Genomic DNA, 20,296 nt, shown 5'->3' with positions numbered 1-20,296 from the left:
CTGTTAAGATTAAAGGTTACTGAGATGATGTAGGACAATGCCCAGCATGTGGTAGGTGGTCCATAAAGGCCTTTTACCATTTGCCCCACTCTCTCCTTCCCACTTTTCTCTATTATACCAGAGGGTCCTGCCAGCCTGGAGTGCTCCCCACATGTAGCACATAGCTCAAGGCCTTTGCACATGCTGCTCTGCTTCCTGGAAGTTGCCATCTCTACACGTTATTCCTTCCTTCACTTCCTCTGGGCTTTGATCCTTCCTGTTTCTCTGAGGATTCTGGGCAGCGGTAGAAGAATGAGGCTAGATTTTCCCACAGGCTTGTGCTTCAGTGAAGACCAGAACCACCACGCGGTGGGGACAGAATTGAGGATAGAGAGCAGGCCCTGAGCATCCTGGAGGTGCAAGTCCCTACCGAAAAGTCCTCCATTTATGCACGATGGCTTTACAAGGGTGTGCATGCAAAGTGTGTGTTTCCTCTTTGGGTCACCCCATTTCTGTATTACGATACTCTCACTTTTTCAGATCTTTCTCTAGCTTGGTCTCTTAGTCTTTTAGTCTCTTTCTTGGTTTTCAGACTGGCACTTTTTGTTAAACATTTTTTATTGTGGTAAAATGCTCATAACTTAAAATTTACCATCTTAACCGTTTTTAAGAGTAGAGTTCAGCAGTGTTGGGTACGTTCACATTGTTTTGCAGCTGTCATCACATCTCTCACCAGAACTTTTGTCCTGTAAAACTGGAACTCTATACCCATCAAACAATAACTTTCTATTCTTCTCTCCTCTCAGCTCCTGGTAACCACCATTCTACTCTCTGTATCTACAATTTTGACTACTCTACATATACCATATAAGTAGAATCATACAGTATTTGTCCTTTGTGATTGGCTCATTTCACTTAACATAATGTCCTCAAGGTTCATCCATGTTGTAGCACGTGTCAGAATGTCCTTTTCTTTTCTTAAGGTCGAATATTCCATTGTATGCTGCGTTTTGTTTATCCATTCATCTGTTGTCAGACACTTGTGTTGCTTCCACCTCTTGGCTATTGTGAATAATACCATGAACATGGATGTACGAACATCTCTTCGAGACCCTGCTTTTGATTCTTTTGGGTAAATTTACCCGGCAGTGGAATTGCTGGATTAGACGGTTAGCACTTGTTTTGAAAGCCACTGTTTATTGTGTGATTACTATGTGCCAGGAACTGGGTTAAGCACTTGACATGTCTTGCCTCATTCAGTGCCTACATTCATTCTGTATTGTAAATACAATACAGTGATAGAATTATCTGCAATTTGCAGCAGAGGCTGCAATTTGAAATAAAGGCTCAGAGAGGAGAAGTTATTTGCTCAGTCTCCCAGCAGGGAAGCACTGGAGCAGGGCTTGGAGCTCTGACCTGCCGCCAGTCCTTGACCATCGTGCTGTACTGCCTCCCAGTGGCCTATTGTTCTCCACCTGTCTGTCACATTTTCTGACTGCTGTGTAGTTTCTCTCTCGTTTATGCTCACATTGTCATTCTCCTGTTTTGTGTGTGTTCACTCTCTCGAGACTGTGTTCACCCTCTCTGGAAACTTTGAGCAACTTGAGTAAAGCCCCTCTGATTGTTAGGAAGTTTTTGTGACTTGGAAACCTGCAGAGAGAGGCCTGTAACTTGCTTTCTAATCATGATTCTCCAGATTTATAGCTGCTTCTCTCCCAGTGGCCTATGGGATCTCCTTCTGCATCATGTGGTTGTGGATCCACAGAGAGCCTGCCCGGTAGGGTCAGTTCCCCCGGGGGCAGGGACACTGTATCCCCCAAAGGGGCAGTGTGGGAAGGGAGAAGCCCCAGCCAGTGAGAGTGGGATTCTTCTGGCTCACTGGTTTCCTAGCAACAACACAGAGGCGGAGAATTTTACAGAAGGATGGAGAAAGAGAGGCTATGATGTGGGTTCCAGCACACTTGCCTTTTCCTGAACTTCAAAACAATCAGAGCGGACTTCCCTGGTGGTGCAGTGGCCAAGAATCCGCCTGCTAATGCAGGGCGCACGGGTTCGAGCCCTGGTCCGGGAGGATCCCACATGCCGCGGAGCAACTAAGCCCGTGTGCCATAACTACTGAGCCTGCGCTCTAGAGCCCGCGAGCCACAACTACTGAGCCCGTGTGCCACAGCTACTGAAACCCACACACCTAGAGCCTGTGCTACGCAACAAGAGAAGCCACTGCAGTGAGAAGACCACGCACTGCAACGAAGAGTAGCCCCCGCTCACTACAAGTAGAGAAAGCCTGCGTGCAGCAACGAAGACCCAATGCAGCCAAAAATAAATAAATAAATAAATAAATTTATAAAATGGGACAGCCTGGTTTAAAAAAACCAAACAATCAGAGCGAAATATCCCCAAGTTTGGGTGATTTTACTGATTATCTAGTCCAGGTAGACCTAAAATTTACATATTCATCAACCATCTTTCTATAGTCTTTTTTTTTTTTTTTTTTTTTGTGGTATGCGGGCCTCTCACTGTTGTGGCCTCTCCCGTTGTGGAGCACAGGCTCAGTGGCCATGGCTCACGGGCCCAGCTGCTCTGCGGCATGTGGGATCTTCCTGGACCAGGGCACGAACCCGTGTCCCCTGCATCGGCAAGCAGATTCTCAACCACTGTGCCACCAGGGAAGCCCTACTGCTATTTTTAATATTAATATTCAGATGGGAAGATTCCATGTATTTCAAAAATGCAAAAGTAAATCGGAATTGACCAGAATTCAAACCCTAGGATTCAGCTTCTTTTTTTGTCCCAGTCAGCAGATAGTCAGGAGCTCAAGAAAAGGGAAGTACAGCCAGAGCCAATGCCCCAAATGTGGAGCTGGGAGCAGGCCCAAAGTGGGGGCCATGCAGGCTGATGCCATATCCTCCTCTCCCTGCCCCTACCACACATGGGTGCCACAACCCCTGTGAGAGGAGCCTGCTGGCTGCCCCCTCCCTCAGTGAGACAGGCCCAAGCTGGAGAGCCCAGAGGTGAAGAGAGAGGCGCCACAGGATGTCTCGTTGCTAGGAGACCCGAGGAGGCAGCAAAGACCCGTTGCCAGAGCTGGAAGGGAATGATGGACTGGTGTGGAGATGCAGGGCATGTGGCCCCAGAAGGGCTTTTGTGGGGTTCTGGTCAGGGGGTGGTGGTATAGCAGCTGTGAGCTCAGCTGGGCGGAGGGGCTCTGTAGAATTCGGCTCCTTAGAAGTGGGCTCAGGGTAACCTGTTCAGTTCTTCCATTTAACTCCTTTTGTGTCAATCTCAGACCTGCATTTGAATCCCGACTCACTCTGTGACCTTTGGCAAATGTTGTGCAGCTATACTTGCTGGGCCTCATCTGTACAATGGGTATAATAATGCCTGCCTCACAAACCTTTGGGAGGGTTCTGTGAAATGTGTATAATAAAGTGCTCTATTAAAAAGGAAGACAAAGAATAAATGTGAAGGTTCACTACCACTCTTACCTTTATTATAATAATTATTATTTCTCTTACTGTAAAATGAGACACACTCTCTCCGGGATTGGACTCTCCCTGTCTGCATGAGATTCATGAACAGGAGGCCTTGGAGGAGGGGACTTCCACTGTGGAGGCCTGTGTCAGGGGACTCTGAGGAATGGCTGGATGGGGCCCTCAGTTAGTGAAATCCCAGGGGGCAACTTGAGGAAGGCAGCAAAGTTCAAAGCCAGAGGGAGACTTGATAAGAGTGGTGGCTGAAGGGCGGGGGGGCCCTGCTGAGATTCCAGGAAGGGCTGTGATGGTTCAGGCCAGAACCTGTGAGTGAGGTGAGGGTTATAGGCCTTCTTTGTTGCCTCTCTCATATAAATAATTTATGTCCGCACACATACACACAGCAGAAAATAAACAATGAAATAAAACCAAACCCAAACAAGCACAGAAGAAATTCTGCTATCATAAAACAATCCCTGGGAACGTAATGTTTTGAAGATTTCCTTCCAAGTTTTCTTTTTTCTGTGTATGCATGCACATACTTTATAGAAATTGGGTCACATGTCCCATATGCTTTTAAAAACTCTGTATTGGGCTTCCCTGGTGGCGCAGTGGTTGAGAGTCCGCCTGCCGATGCAGGGGACATGGGTTTGTGCCCTGGTCCAGGAGGATCCCACGTGCCGCGGAGTGGCTGGGCCTGTGAGCCATGGCCGCTGAGCCTGCGTGTCTGAAGCCTGTGCTCCACAACGGGAGAGGCCACAGCAGTGAGAGGCCCACGTAATGCAAAAAACAACAAAACAAAACAAAACTGTATTACGTTATGAACATTATTACATAGATTCTTATAGATCCATGACACTATATTTTAACAGCTGTATAGTATTTCAGGATATGTGTTATCACTATTTGTATAAAATACCCACTATTTTTGGACATTAATGTTAATTCCAAACTTCCACTTCACTCTGGTATACAAGACTCCTGTATACAACAGACAAATGTTCTTATGGCTACATCTTTGAGTATATCCATTGGTCTCACAGATAAATTCATAGACGAGGAATTTCTGGATGAAAAGGTATGCACATTTTTAAGGCTTATCATGTACTTTTCCAAAGTGCCCTCCAGAGGGGACTTCCCTGGCACTCCAGTGGTTAGGACTCTGCACTCTCACTGCCAAGGGCCCTTTTCCTCCAGAAAGATGAAACCAGTTGATGGCTGCATTGACACTATCCAAGTCTGCCTGGTTAACTGGGTGCCCATTCATAACCAGATTGCAGTGGTGTGGGAGTGGGTGGCTTACAGATAGACCGGGGAGGGGAAGAGGTATCAACAGCCACTCTAAAAGGACTTGTGCAGAGAGAGGCCCTGGTGGCCTGGTGGCACAGGCTGGGCTGGGCTGGGCTGGGAGAGGCTGTCGGTCTGGGTCGGCTGCACTAGCTCAGGCTGGGCGTCTTGCCCCTGGTGTGATCCTGGGCTCATGCTGGTGTGATCAGCACGGTCACCAATCCAAGGCATTCGTTCCAGAAGCCAATGCAGCCTCTCTGGCCATGCTGACAGACATGGACATTCGCATAGTGGGTAGTGATTCATTGGAGCTGGTCGTGGCAGCAGGAGCTCTGACAGAGTGGAACGGCTCTCACCCGTCCTGTCACTCAGCCTCTAAAAATAACCCTCACCTGTTCCAAGTGGCCACACCACCAAGTGTCTGGAGGTACAGTCCCTTGGCTGTGGCTGTGCGAGGGAGGGCATGCACGTGGAGCTGTGTGTGTGTGTGTGTGTGTGTGTGTGTGTGTGTTTTGAGGGGTTGGAGGTGGCATCTTGGAGCGTCTTTAGTGATTGGCATCTGAGCCAAGGATTTGGGGTGGGGGAACAAGAGGCAGGCCAGACTCCTCCTCTTCTACCTTCTCGTGGTCGGGGACAATCTGTCTACTCTTTGGGAAGTGCCAGAGACAGCTGATGGGGCAGGGGTGTCTTTCAGGACTATGTGCTCACTCTCTGCTGAGTCGGGGGGAGGACAGTGTGGAGAGACTGCCAAGGCCATATGACAAGGGTGGAGGTAGGCTCTTGGAGGGATGCATAGCATTTAGCCGATCAACAACTGAATCTTATGAAAGCCCATTTCACATTTCATCTTTTTGGTGAAATTTTTAACATAGGGTTCCTTTAAATCAGATACAAATATAGCGGACTTCTTATCATGATGACTAGTGACCATCTAGCCAAGGTTTCTTAACCAAGTGTCCATGGACCCAAGGGGTGAGCTATGCATGGGTTTCATGAGGTTTCTTGATGCCTGAAATCATAATAAGGTGTGTGTGTGTGTGTGTGTGTGTGTGTGTGTGTGTGTGTGTGTGCATGCGCACGTGCATGTGTGTGTGTGTCTGGATCTGTGCCCATGTGCACTTTTCTGGGAGAAGCTCTGCAGTTTTTATCGCATTTTCAAAGGAAACCATGACCCATAAAAGGTTAAGAACGCACTAGTCCAACACCCTCACATTAGAGGCAAGAAAATTGAATCCAAAGAGGAAAATGACTGCCCGAGATCTCACAGCCAAGATCAGAAACCAGGTTTATTGATACAATCCTCCCTGGCTAGTTCCCTGAGTCAGGATTGAGCTACCTGCAGTAGACAGAATCCCAGGTACCATTTCCTATGCCCTTTTGGCTGGCATGGATCCGAATGAACAGGCTTGAGGCTTTCAATGGCAGTGGGCAGCTGGGTTCTCACCTCCAGACATCCTATTCCCAGATGGTCTTGTAGGGGAAGACTCCTGGGGCATTTCCTGACCTGCTTCCTACCGGGACATCTTAGCTCAGCACATTAAATCTGCCCCTTTTGCCTTGACATTCTCCTCTGGTGGAAATGCTCCCTTGACACAGGAAGTGCCCCTGCCTTCCGGGAGAATAACTGGCACTCTGGGCCTGGAGAAAAGTAAATGGTGGGATGGGGAGTGGGCATAGGAATATTGTATGATGGACAGGCAGGTAGAGACAGATGCTGGTCCATTGTCTGTGGGAGGAATTCAACTTTGTACCATCGGAGTATAGATGAAGTGGCCCATGAGGATTAAAAATAATTAACATTCATTGAGCACTTCCTATAGGCCAGGCACTCTTCTCAGACGAATACATGTATTAACTCCTTTAATCCTTATAAGACTGAGGCACAAAGGAATTAAGCACAGTTAGTAAACAGCTGAGCCAAGACATGCAAGACATGGAGGCAGGTCTTCTGACTCCAGGGTGTAGAGGTGTAGAGTCTGGAACCAGTGTAGGCTCCTAGCCTCTATGCCGGCAGCATGCATCAGAATCAGGAGAGGGCTGATAAAAGCACAGGCTGCTGCTCTGAACCCCCAGTTTCTGACTTAGTAGATCTGGGATAGGGCCCGAGGATTTGCATACCAAGAAGTTCCTGGGTGATGGTGCTGTTCCACGGACCACACTTTGAGAACCATGGCTCTCTGCTTTCCTGCTTACTGATAGGAAGAGAGGAACCCAGGGAATAGACATGGTTTTTTTTTTTTTTTTTTTTTTTTTTTTTTTTTTTTTACGGTATGCGGGCCTCTCCCGTTGCGGAGCACAGGCTCCGGACGCGCAGGCTCAGCGGCCACGGCTCACGGGCCCAGCCGCTCCGCGGCATGTGGGATCCTCCCGGACCGGGGCACGAACCCGTGTCCCCTGCATCGGCAGGCGGACTCTCAACCACTGCGCCACCAGGGAAGCCCTAGACATGGTTATTGATCTCACCTGGATTATTGCAATGCCTGCCCTGGGTCCAGGCCTCTCTTACCTCCAGGTACCTACCCTTTACCGGGGACAAATTAATCTTCCTAAAGCCCAGCTCCGATCATGTCACACCTCTGCTCAAAGTCTTCTGGCTTCTCCGCTGTGTGTACCGGCGCTGTCCAGTAGAGCTGTCTTTGGTGATGGAGATGTTCTACATCTGCTCTGTCCGATATGGTAACCACCAACCACACGTGGCTATGACTTTTACATTTTATCCCATTTTAATTAATTTAAATGTAAATAGTCACGTGTGGCTACTTGCTGCACAGTGCAGGAAACCCTTGGTGTGCCATTTGAGGCTCCCATTGGCGCTATATGCCGTTCCAGCCCCAGCCTCAACCTTTGGCATCCTTGGTTGTGGGTCATTCAAGGCCAGTTTTCTGGGAATTCCCTGGCAGTCCAGTGGTTAAGACTTGTCGCTTTCACTGCCAGGGCCTGGGTTCAATCCCTGGTTGGGGAACTAAGATCCTGCAAGCCACGAGGTACGGCCAAAAAAAAAAAAGGCCAGTTTCCTGAGTCTACCCTGTACTTCCCAACTCTGTGCCTTGTTTTATGCTATCTCCTCCATCTAGACTGTCCTTCTGGCCTGCCTTTAATGCTCAACCTAAATGCTACCTCTGCCTTGAAACTTTCTTTGACACCTGCTCCTCTCTCATTTCTTTCTCCTCTGAACTCCCAAAACATTTTTTCCCTTTCTGACAACCTTTAGTATTTTAGCCTTCTTTTGCGGTTGGCTGATATTGGAGTTTCCTCTCTTTCCTTAAACTTTCAGCTTCCGGAGAACGTGACCGTGTTTTCTAGTGAGCCCGTGCCCCCAACACAGGTCCCTCCAGGCACACAGAGGTGCTCAACAAATCCCACAAACTTTGCCCTGGCGCCTTGGGGAAACAGAGATGGATAACATGCCCTTCCTGTCTTCAAGCTGCCACAGGCTCTCACAAGAGTCTGATTTGTGCCCAGAGAACCACTGAAGCTAATGGTTATTTTGGGCAGGAAGATAAAAGCCACAGAGGGCCCAGTGGGCCAGGCGAGTCCGGCAAGAGCCGCCCAAGCAGAAGGCTGGGTTTACATACACAGACGGCTTCTCTGCCCAGCCTGGCCTGGTGCGAGGAAATGGGAACATCCAGACGTGGCTGCCTGGCCATCTCATGAAGCTGGGGAGATGCAGTGGCTGGTCTAGCTGTCTGGGGCAGATGGGTGGATGAGGAGAGGATTGCAAAAACTGCAGAGCAGTGCCAGCTTCTGGAATATTGGCTAGGTGGCACCTGGGCTGGGAATGTAAGTGCAAGAAAATGTTTGTAGTCTGAGCAGCGGACAGACAGCAGGTGAAATTTTGCTGGTCTGGCTTGGGGTTTTATGAGTTCTTTAGGACAGTCCCTATTGAAATGGAAAGACGGTTGAAAAGAAAAAACAAAACCCATCTTTCTAGCTTCAGACTCTAATACTAAGAGTATTTCACACCCCAAAAATCTCTAGCATAGATTCATCTCTGGGACAAAAACATTAAAAAAAAAGAACCTTATTGAAGTTATAATATAAATGCAGAAAAGTACACAGATCATAAGTTTACACATATTTATGTAACTGCTTCCCAGACAGGAACTAAAACATGGCCAGCATCTTTAGAGTAAATTTGTGTTAAATCAAATGTATGCAGGATTAATGGTGGACAAACAAGCTCTGGAGTCAGGCAAACCTAGAATTGAATCCTGGCCCCCTACCTACTAACAGTGTGACTTTGGACTAGTGGCTTATCTGCTGTGAGCTTCATTTCCTCCCCTGTAAAATCAAGGTAGAATATATAATCTCTGCCTTACAGAGAGGTAAGAAATTAAAAACTGAAAATGTACGCATATCGCTAGACACAGTGCCGGCACGTAGAGGGGTCCCAAAGACTCTCTGCGGTGCTGATGTTGAGTGATGGTGTCGCTGCAGTATCTTCTGGCACAGGGGACCACAGACACACACACATAGCCTTTCTCCTGTTGCCTCCCACTGCTCCCAGTATCAGTGTGATCCTTTCCAAGGTCTCTTCTGACTGCAAGGAATCTGTGATGCTGTGATGATGCAAACCTCAGCTGACACTTCAGGCACCCGATGGGAGGCTGGGTGGATGTCTGAATCCAGTGGGAACGTGGCCAGGTCTTTTATGTTCAGGCCCCGGGAGTATGGTTCCCAGACGTCTTAGGGGAGGGCTGATTTCCCAGGGGCAGCAGGAGCATGGAGATCCATTAAGAAATGTAGCCGAGGCGGAGTTTGGGTCAGCAGGACTCAGCGTCGGCAGGGTCCTGGCATGCTGGGTGAACTCCTGACTCCGGCTTGCTCCCTGGCCTCTGGCTCTGAGAGTGCAGATGTGTCCCAAGGGACACACACCATGCACATATTTTGAGCTGGGCACTGAGGGGAGCAATTCACACATCCCAGGGCTGGAGGGAGGGGAGAGGCCAAGGAGGGAGGGGAGAGGCCAAGAGGTTCCTTCTAGCTGGGAGGGGTTATTGTAAAGAGGAGGGGATCAGGAAGGACTTCCTGGAGGATGGCTGAAAGAATGACCGTGGGAAAGGGAAAGAGGGTCTCCCAGGGAGAGAAAAGAACCCCTGCAAAAGCAGAGAGGCAGTGCTAGCACCCCCGTGCCCTGGGGGCCCAGAACCATTCAGTTTGACTGAGCTTCCCCGCAGGGACCCTGAGGATGAGGCTGAAGAGGCAGGTGAGACCAGGCTGTGAAGGACTGCAGAGTCAGGCGGAAAGATTTGAGTTGCTTCTTCAGGGAATGTGTGTCCACTGAAGGTTCTTCCTGCGAGGGAGCAGAGCGGGACCAGCTCCTCAGAATGTGCACGGTCATCCGACCCACATTGTTTTTGGCCAAAGATAGTGGCCAAGTGTTCAGGCCACTAGAGTGGGCTGTGAGAGCCTCTGGGATGTGCAGCCCCGTGCAGGGGCCTGGCTGTGGGGGAAGTGCAAGGAGAGGGGGAGGGGGAGGGGGAGGAGCGATGGAAAGGAAGGGACAGGCAAGGTTCCCACCTTGGACAAACTGCAGTCTTGTTGGAGAGGTCAGAGAGCCTCATCACAACTGAACCCCAAATTCAGAAGTAGAGACAAGAGATGTGTGGCCCAGCAGGCTAGAGGAGGGACAGACTGGGTGGCAGAGGCATGGAGGGTGAACTTCCTGGAGGAGAGGTGACCTTTGGAGGCTTTGGAGGGACCGAGGGTACCGCAGGGGCCTGCTAAGCCCTTCCTGGGTATTCTCTCATGTCATGGGAGCTTGAAGAGGTGGCGCTGATATTACCCCCATTGTACAGAGGTGGGAACTGAGGCTCAGAGAGGTTTAGGCCCTGCCCAAGGTCACACAGCTCCCGTACTATTAATGTAACTCCCCTGTCCCTGCCCCTGACGCCCTCCCTGGAGGAAACCATTGCCCCCAGGCTCTTCACCACACTAAGGATGGAAAGGTGCTTCGTGCTGTGTGACCCTCTGTGCAGCTTCACCACCATTCCAGGCCAGAGTATGACCGAAGGCAGGAGCGTGTAGTTCCCACGGTCTGGGCTGGAAGGTTTGAGGGGACGGCGAGGTCCCTGGGGACTGTAGTGCTTTGGGAGGCTTCGTGGAGGAGACTGAAGGAGAGGCGGTAGGGGCAGCCGGAGCCGGGAGATCCCTGTCAGGTGGGCATTGCTACCTGTCCCTCCACCTGCTCCCTACACCCGGACACAGCTGCCCTGCGGGGCCTTCCAGAGAGCACCAAAGATCAGCGAGAGCGGCCTTGTCAGGCAGAACTTCCCAGGCCTGTAGATCACGCTGATCCGGAAAGTTTGGCTCTGGTAACTTCCTCCACGAGCTGGCCCAGCTCTCAGCTCCTGGGGCTGCAGCACAGCCCACCCAGGCCTGGCCGCCCTCTGGGGCCAGAGCCAGAGGCCCTGCAGCTCTCTTGCCCTGGCATACCTTCCTCCCCATGACCTTGCCTTTAACCCAGTTCGGTTTAGGTGTCCCCTCCTGCAGGAACCCTTTTCTGAGCCCCATGGGCTGGGCTAGGACCTCAGAGAATCTAAACCTGTGCTGACCAAAAGAAATAATGTGAGCCACACATGGGAGCCACATATGTGATTTTAAATTTTCTGGTAGCCACGTGAAAAATTAAAAGCCAAAAGAAACAGATCAGATTATTCTAATGATATATTTTGTTAAACCTAATACATCCAAAATATTATAATTGCAATACAAAAGTTATTAAGGAGATATAGTACATTTCTTTTATTAAATCTTCAAAATCTAGGGCCTTCCCTGGTGGTCCAGTGATTAAGGCTCCGAGCTTCCACTGCAGGGGGTGCGGGTTCAATACCTGGTCAGGGAACTAGGATCCCGCATGATGCTGTGCAGCGCAGCCTAAAAAATAAATAAATAAATAATAATAATAATAAAAAAAAATAAATCTTTAAAATCTAGTGTGAATTTTACACTTACAGCACATCTCAACGTGCACGAGCCACATTTCAAGTGCTCAGAAGCCATATGTGAGCAGTGGCTATCTGATGGGTCAGCAGAGCCTTAGAGGCAGGGAGAAAAGCATAAGGGTTGAAGCTCAGTGCTTAGCATCAGACAGATCTGACAGTCACATCCTGGCTCTGCCATTTATTAGCTGGGTGAACTTTGGGAAGTCGTTAACCCCGAGCCTCAGTGACTCCAGCTATGAAAGGAGTTAATAATTTCGATGCCAGAGAATTGTTATAAGGACTAAACAAATATGTGACTGGGGCCAGGCACAGAGCTAGTACTCAGAAAGTGGTGGTGATTCATCTTACAGTACCCTCTGGTGTGCGGGTTTGTGTGCCTTTCTCCGCCACTGGGCTGACGGCGAATTCAAGGACAGAGGCTACCCAATTCCTCTTGCCTTCCCCAGGCTCCGGTGTGCACATCACTGATTGCTGAATGAAAGAGTAAATCCTTGCACTACGAGTGCTTGCCACCCCACCCTGCTGACCCAGGAATCAAGGGGCCCCTGGTGTCTGGGAGTCGTGAGACCATTGACTACCTGGGGTGACCTTGGCAAGGTGCTGCTTTGCTCTGGGCCTTGGTTTCCTCATCTGAAAGATAAAAGGGGAGGGGTGGGAGGGGCCTGCCGGAGTATTTTGTTTGGTCTCTGCCCCACCAGTGGCCTTGGGGGGACTGTAGTGGACACCATGTGTTTTGCCTTCCCAGCCAAGGGAGAGCATCACTTCCATCCTATTCCTGGCTTTCCTGTGTCCTAGCACTTTTGCACCAAGTATCCTCCAGTTAAGATTTAAGAAGAAAGACTTTCTTCTGCTTCCCAGGCAGACTCGAGAGGGGATGAGGGGTCCTGTCCTTTCTCTTCTGCCAGCATCTGCTAACCTATCACAGCAACTCAGCGACAGAAGTAGGGCAGGAAGAATTTCTCCCACTTTATTGGTGAGAAAACTGAAGCTCAGAGAGGTCAAATCATCTACCCAAGTAACACAGAAAGAAGTGGCAGAGCCAAGGCTGGAAGCCGAATTCAGAAGAGCCCCTCTTTACAGGGGGTGGGGTGGAGGCTCCTCATCCTCCACCTAGGGCCCTAGCATTTCTCCATGGGGGGCTTTCACAAGATGTGGTTCTGGGTTGGTCCTGTGCCTCAGTTTCCCTGCCCTGGGAATGAAGGCAGCCAAGTAACTGGGGTAGTGATTTCAGCTGATGCCTACAGGGGGCCGTGTGTTCTTCAGAGAGTTCCCCCACCCCCCTGCCCCACCACAATCAGATTTCTCTGGAAAAGGTTATCGTGGGGTGAAGTGGAAGATGTCTGGTCCAGAGAGTCAGTGTAACTGTGCGAGTGTGACCTTGGACAAGTCACTCACGGCTCTGGACCTCAGACCGCCTGTTTATAAAATGGGGGGGGGGGTGAAAGTATGTCACAAGATGTGAGGATGGAACATGAAAGTACTTTGCAAACTAGAAAGTGCTAATAGAAATGTTAGCCAATAATAATAATAGAAAGAGAAATAATGATAACAGTAGAAGAAGCCCAGTTTTCTGTGTGATCCCACTGACATGAAGGGAATTGGGCCCTTCGGGTATAAAACCAGAAGAATGTTCTGCCTTGGTTTTTGGAATGTAGCCTGGATTCTTCTGGGAAAGTGAGAGGCTCCATCTAGCTGAGGAGGGTGGGAAAGTGGTCCTGCCCCAGGGGAGGGAGGGGAAGGCTCCTGCCTGGGGAAAGAAAGGAAGGGGAGGAGGGTTGAGGGAAGGAGAGTTGAACTAGGAGGAATGGAGGGCTCTGGCTGGGCAGCTCCGTCCTGCCCACAGGAACCCAGGGTTGGGAAAGGCAGCAAGCAGAGGAGGCTAAGAATCAATCTGGAATAAAAATACTTGAAGCAGGCAGTCAGAAATCTCTTAGCAGATGTGTGTATGAAACAATAAGTTCATCTGGTGTAACTCCTAAGTTTTACTGGTCCTTTCACTCATTCATTTGAATAAATGTGTGGTGAATTGAGTTCAAGCGGAGCACCCCAGAGTGGCAAAGTGACTTGCCCAAGGCCGTACTCCTGAGGGTCTGGGGAGTTCCTGGGAAGAACTGAATTTTGGAAGCTGGGGAACGAAAAGTCCAAAGGCAAAGGAGAACATCTACGGGGAAGTCCGCCCAGCAGCACTCTGGTCCTTCTGGGAATTGGCCCTGTGCTGGTTTGTCTATCTTCCTGTCTCCCGTCTGGAGGGAGGGCATGTTCTCTAGGACTGGGAGGATCTGGTTTCCTTTGGCTCTCTGCTCTCTGACCACTCCTGAGCCTAGTGGGCAGCAGAGAGAGTGAAGGCACCGGAAGCTGTGTCTTGGGAACATCTGGTGAAGGAGTGCGTGACGTTTAACTTGGAGAAGAGAAGGCTTGATTTGGGGGTGGGGAGAAGGGACATGGTTGCTATCTTGGGTTCTCTGAGGGGGGCTGGGGAGAGGGCATAGCCTCGTTCTGTGGAGGCCCTAGGGTTGGTACTAGGGTGGAAGGTCACTGTGATGGAGCATCCACCTTGGGAGAGAGGAGTGGAGGGAGGGGGCTGCCTGTTGCTGGAGAGTGGGAGTTCAGATGGATACTGGTGAGGCTGACACTGAAGGAAATGCAGCCTGCCATGGGGAGGGGGTGGTGGCGTCCCAGCTTTGGGCCTCTGTGATTTCCAGTGTGGTGGATTCTGCAGTGCCTAGAACAGTGGCTGGCACATAGTAGGTCCTCAGGAATGATTTGAAGAATGAAAGAAGAGATGTGTATGCCTGGGATGGTGGCAGTGCTGGCTAGGGAGTAGGGGTCATGTGGGCTGCAAATGCGGACCCATGGGCAGAAATCTCTGGGGGATCATGTTGTGGGTTACACAACCGTCTCTGAGGACTTCCCCACAAACTGGGACCCCTAGAGATAGGTACATCCACGCTTTCTTTCACTGTTGGCAAAGCGAGGCCCAGAGCAGGAGAGCAGTGTGCCCAAAGCTACTGGTTGACCCCATGACAGAGCTGGACTAGAACCCAGGCCGCTGGAGGTCCTCGCTGTGGATCTCCTAAGTTGGTCTGGAGGGCTTTCTGAGACAGCGCTGCTGGAGGGGAGGAGCAGGGCTTCACTTGGTTTTGAGCCAGGACCTCAGTGCCACGGGCCAGCTGGCCACCCCCCAACCCCACCTTCCTGGAGCCTGGATGCACATCCAGAAACATCTGTACACGGGCCCACTCCCCACTGTTACACTTATGGTCATTGTCACCGAAGCACATATGAACAAATGCACAGATACACACACGGGATCCCAGGAGACATTTGCATGACCTCCTCCCCGGTGGGGGAGGAGCGCTGAGTCCCAGGGAAGTTGTGACCCGCGCTCTGAGCTACCGGGGAGGTGAGGGTATTCGGCTGGGTTCGGTGGGCTGAGGCTGAGTCACCCCTTCTGAGTCAGGGATCCTCTCCTCTTCCTGTCCCCTCCGCCACCCCCACCCCCGAGCCCCCAACAGGGGTTGGCCCGAGCGGGAACAGGGGCTGTCCAAGGCCAGGGTGGGGTCAGCGGAGGCGCCGGGCTTGGCTGCCGAAGCACAGTCCCGCGGTGGTCCGGTAATTGCCGCTGTGGCAGCGCCCGGGAGGAGGTGGCCTGGGAGCCTGAGAGAGAGGGAGAGGGAGACCGGCAGGGAGGAGGCGGAGGCAGGGGCAGGGCCGCCGCGAGGGAGCAGGCAGGCGCGCGGCGGCTGCCCCAGGGCTGGGCGCAGAGGCCGGGCGGGGGCGGGGACTGGCCGCGCGACGGGCGCCAGGCCCGGGGCTATAGGCACGGTGCCCAGCCCCCGGCGCACGCTGAGCCGCCGCCGCCGCTGCCGCTGCTGCAGTCGGCATCCATCAGCGGGCGGGGGTGTCGCGGACCAGGCTGCTCCGCAGAGCCCAACGCGGCCCGGCGCGCCCGCCCGCCCCGCCCCGCGGCCTGCCGGCCCGAAGGAGCCGAGGGGGCGCCCCCCGCCCAGCCTGCCCGAGATGGGGACCCCCAGGCCCAGGTAGGCATGTGCGGGGGATCAGGTGGCAAGGGGGGCTAGGGGCTCGGTACCCAGAGGCCCAGCCTCCAGCCCTGGGGGAGGTCGGGACCGACCGGCAGGAACTGAGTTTGCAGGCTCTTGGCCCTCCGACCAGTGCGGGGGAGGTCCTTGCTGTTCCTCCCTACCTCCCAGGTCTGCAGCCTCCCCGAGGCCTGGAGAGAGAGGTGGGCAGGCGAGGGGGCTGACGCTTGCTGTAGGGGATGAACGATTGCGCTGGGTGCTGGGCTGGCCCGCTCCGTTCTCCGAGACCACTCCTGCCGCCTCCGTGGAGGCCCAGAGCGCTCTGGATATCTCCGTCCAGGCTTCCGATGCTGCAGGACAGTCTCTTGGCTGAAGATTGGGATGCTGGGGAGCTCTCGCCCTCACCCTCACCCTCTGGTTGCAGTCCTTTACCCACTCGGGGCTCACTTCCCATCCCACCTCCCTGCCGAGTCTCCCAAAGCTGGGGGGATAGAACTTAGCCGTAGGACCACTGAGGTTCTGGCCTGGTGTTGTCCTGACCAGAGGCTTCCCCTGCCTGTTAGAGGGAGAGGACTTGTGGGTCTCAGTTGTGTCTGGCACCTTCACACTTGGGGACATCCGAGGCCCCAAGAGGCTGGGATCTTGGGGACAGGCATGGTTGTGGTGGCGAGTGACTACAGCCATCAGGGTACTTACCAGATGCTAAGGCCACTGTCTGGCAGAGCTATGGCTGGGGGTGGTCCCTGGGGACCGTAGGAGGCTGGACAAGGATGAGGAAGGAGTTCTGAGGATACTGGTCTCCTCTGCGGCACCGGCCGTGGTCCTTGCTTCCCAGCTCCCCACCCCACCCCCTCCCCCCCCAAGAGCTCTGAGAATGCATTGGTGAGGGAGAGACACTGCCGTGTGTTCCTGCCTTCACTTCTGGATCCTCATATCGCCTCCTCTGCACCCAGAGGTGGGAGTGTAAGAGAGCTGGGTTTAGGACCTCTCTGAGGCCCTGTGGGGTTTAGCTGCTCTATCTCTCCGCCGCCTCCCAGCATTAGGAGTCTTCCAGATTCAGTAGCAGCTGGGCCAGGTTGAGAGCTAGGGATGTGAATGATGCCCTCAGAAGCTCCTGGAAGAATTGGTGCTGCATGTCCCGGACAAGGGTGTGGAGAAGAGAGGCGACTGTGTGCCCGCCTGCCCACCCATTCCTCCATATGGAGCCTGCGGCAGTGGCGGCCTGTGCCAGCCTCCTCTCTGAGCCACTGTGGCCCAGGGAGGCTCTGCCAGCTCCGTGCAGAGATGAAGCTGGCTTCTGCTGGCCAGTCTGAGGTCATGCCTGCCTGCTGACCCCATGTACCAGATTTGTGTGTGTGCAGAGCATGGTTCCTTGAGGGGCCCCTCCAGGCAGTCCTGGAGGAGATCAGTGCAGGGGGCATTATTCCTATTAAACCCTTCCTGGGCCACATGGCCATTCCCTGGGCCCAGTTCTGTGAGCTTCATGGAGGACTGCTTCCCAGAACCGGCATGAATGGAATGCTTGGTCCTGTAGTCGTCACTCAGTAAATATTGAAACGTTGAATGAAGCCTAGAGAGGAAGAATGACTTGTCCAAGGTCACAGGCAACTGGGTGAGAGAGCCAGCACTAATGTACCCAGCTCTTCTAACTGGTTTGGGGTTCTTGCAGCCCAAATGCCTGCTTCTCTGCTGCTGCGGCTGTTCCATACACAGGACTCTGATGGGCTGGGCGTTATAGCCTGGAGCCTGAGTCTACCTCTTAGGAGGGGCCTTACATTGGTCTCCCAGCCCTTGCCCCCAAAAGGTGAGAAGGAAAGGTCAGGCTGCTTCACAGATAATGGGCCAGGGCTGAGGCATAGGTGGCTGGTGGCCCTGGTCCCTCTTGGGAGTATCCAGAGCCAAGAGGATGCTGGTGCCCAGGCAAGTTCTGGGCCTGAGCATGCGGGGCCAGTAGAGAGGGTCTCCTGACTAGGCCGGCTGAGGTAGGAGGTGCCTCTGTGTTCGCTCCAGCATGGGTGTCCTTGTGAGCTTCTTGGGCTTCTGTGTCCCCATTTATAAAAAGAGGATAATAATCTTTATCTGGAGTAATAACCAATGATTACACAATCGGAGTGAGGACATTTATTGAGCACTTACTGTATGCCATGCGCCGGGACGGTAAGTGCTTTGCATTATCTCACAGCCAGCCTGACTAGTAGGTGCTATTATGATCTTCTTTTTACAGATGAGTAACTAAGGCTCAGAGAGATCGTGTTACCTGCCTGAGAAGGCTCAGAGAGATCTCGTGTTACCTGCCTGAGGTTACACAGCTGGAAAGTGTGTGGTTGAGTCCAGAACCCCTCTCTCTACCATGGCATTGTACCTGGGGCAGTGTCTGGGAATACCAGGTTGGTGTCCAGCAGAGCCAGACACCTGATGTGCCAGGGCTGGTCCAGGTGGAGAGGTCTACGTGTTGGATCTTGCGAGGCAAGGGTGGCTCTGTGGCCTGCGTGCTCCTGTGGTCCTGAGGGGTAGGGGCAGAGAGGTACTGGCTGGGAGCCTGAGAGAGGGGTTGGCTGTGGCTTTCTGCTTCCCGGCCAGGATCCCCTGGAAGTGGGGAATGCTCGGGACTCCCTGCTCCCATTGGCTACGAGGGAAGACTGGTTGGCTCTGAGGCTGGTTAGCCCTGACACTCACCCCTGCCACATTTGATAGGAACCCAATGACCAGAAAGTACAAAGGAGGGAATGCAGGGGCACCAGCTGGGACTGTGAAGAGGAGGCCCTGAGGGGAGGGGACGGGAGCGTGGGTGGGCCGGTGGGGGTGGGAGCATGCTGGCACCGCTTCCTTTGTGGGCGGGAGGCTTGTGGGTAAGAATAGTCGCAGCCAACATTTATCGAGTACTTACTACATGCCAGGCACCTGCTTTAAGGGCTTAACTCATACAATCTTCACAAAACCCTTTGAGGTAGGAATTCTTCTTCCTCCCATTTTACAGATTGAGAGAACTGAGGCTTAGCAAAGAAATGACAGTTGCTCAAGGTCACACAGCTCGGTCCGTTGGGGAGCTAGGATTCAAATCTAGGCAGTGTGAGTCAGAGCCACATTTCTGATGGCAATGCGAGCCGCCCACAGTTTCTTCTCAGAGGTCATACTCAGTTTTGTTCAATTTGAAAAATATTCCCTGAGTACCCCCTGCAGGTCATATATGGCCTCTGGGGAAGCATCCTCTCCTCAAGGGTCTCCCAGTCTAGCCTAGAGAGACACGGACATGACACAGGGGAGGTAAAGGAGGTGCTATGGCCTGTGTCAGCATGGATTCCTGTTCTGGTGATCGGGGGAGGCTTCAAGGAGATTGGGGCCTTTGTGCTGGGCACCAAAGGCCAAGTGGAATTTTGATAGCTGTGGGGGTAAGGGCACCCACACCCCTGGGTCAGAGGGGAGGGAAATAGGGGCGTCTTTGAAGGATGGGCTGTCTGGTGTGCATGCAGCAGATGGCACAGGGAGCTGGGGGTGCTGGGAGGTGGCTCAGAACGTCAGCTTGTGTTTGGGTCTTTGTCAAAGCTCTGGAATCTGCTGGACCTGAGCTCTAGTCCCAGCTCCACTGTGTACTAGCCACGTGCCCTCGGGCTATCACTTAGCTGATCTGAGCCTCGGCTTCCTCATCTGTCAAATGTGGACAAACACACCGACCTGATCGAGACCAGGTTAGGGTTGTTATGTAAAGGACCTAGAGCAATGCTGGCACACCACAGGGGCTCAGCTACCGTCAGTTGCCTCCCCCTTTAGTCTCTCTCAAATGTCAGACTAAGGTGTTTCCACTTGACAAGGAGCCTGGAGGCTGCCGGAACCTTTGTGGGTGTTTGGTCTGCACGGGCACGCGTTTGGGGCATGACAGAACCTTGTCTGGGAAGGTCCCTTTGGCAACTGTAAGGACCATGAGGAACGGGTGGGCTCGGCCTTGCAGGAAAAACATCTGCACTGTGGACCTCGAGGGCTGGCGAGGAAGGAAGGTGGAAACCGCACTGAGATGTCCCCTGGAGTGGTTGGGGGAGGAGCAGCTTGGGGTGGGAGGCGTGCATTTGGTTTGCAGCCTCATGAGTTTAAGATGAAGGACTGGTCTCCCTTCAGTCATTCCAAAGGTTGCGCAGCGTGTTTGTGCATCTGGTTTTTTTTTTTTTTCTTTCTTTTTGCATAATTTCCTTTGGATGAATCCCCATCAGACTTCTCCCATAATAGTAGCAAATTGGGACTAAGTGCCCGACAATAGGAAGATGATTGAGAACGTTTGGGAACATCCAGTGGATAAAATAATATGCAGCCGTGAACAGCCACAGAAATACTTATGGAGTTGTGCACTTGTGAAGCTCCTTTGCATCCTTTCTTCATTTCATTTCATGTCCCTGTGACAGAGGTGGGATGGGGGTTAGAGCCTTCCCGTGCATGAAGAGATTCAGGCTGGGCTCTCATCTCTTTTTTTTTTGTTTGTTTGTTTGTTTTTTTTTTTTTTTTTTTTTTTTTTTTGCGGTATGCGGGCCTCTCACTGTTGTGGCCTCTCCCAGTTGCGAAGCACAGGCTCCGGACGCGCAGGCTCAGT

At 52.3% G+C, this 20,296-nt stretch overlaps 1 protein-coding gene across 12 annotated transcripts in view; it reads left to right on the top strand.

The window, feature by feature from the left end:
- The window catches only part of EPB41L1 (erythrocyte membrane protein band 4.1 like 1), a 157,808-nt gene that overhangs the window by 68,903 nt on the left and 68,609 nt on the right, over positions 1-20,296 (top strand). The window contains exon 1 of one of the 12 annotated variants that reach the window (XM_067013046.1): positions 15,486-15,720. The exons of 10 other annotated variants lie outside the window; for them this stretch is intronic. The gene's annotated coding sequence lies outside the window, so the exon portion shown is untranslated. Of the gene's footprint in view, positions 1-15,485; positions 15,721-20,296 lie in introns of those variants that run through there. One more of the 12 variants, XM_067013060.1, reaches the window with a different exon arrangement.

This window comes from Kogia breviceps, chromosome 14 (genome assembly GCF_026419965.1).
Source record: "Kogia breviceps isolate mKogBre1 chromosome 14, mKogBre1 haplotype 1, whole genome shotgun sequence".
In the NCBI taxonomy this organism is placed as follows: Eukaryota; Metazoa; Chordata; class Mammalia; order Artiodactyla; family Physeteridae; genus Kogia; species Kogia breviceps.
The sequence above is the reverse complement of the archived record's forward strand: the minus strand, read 5'-3'. Positions and strand labels throughout refer to the sequence as shown.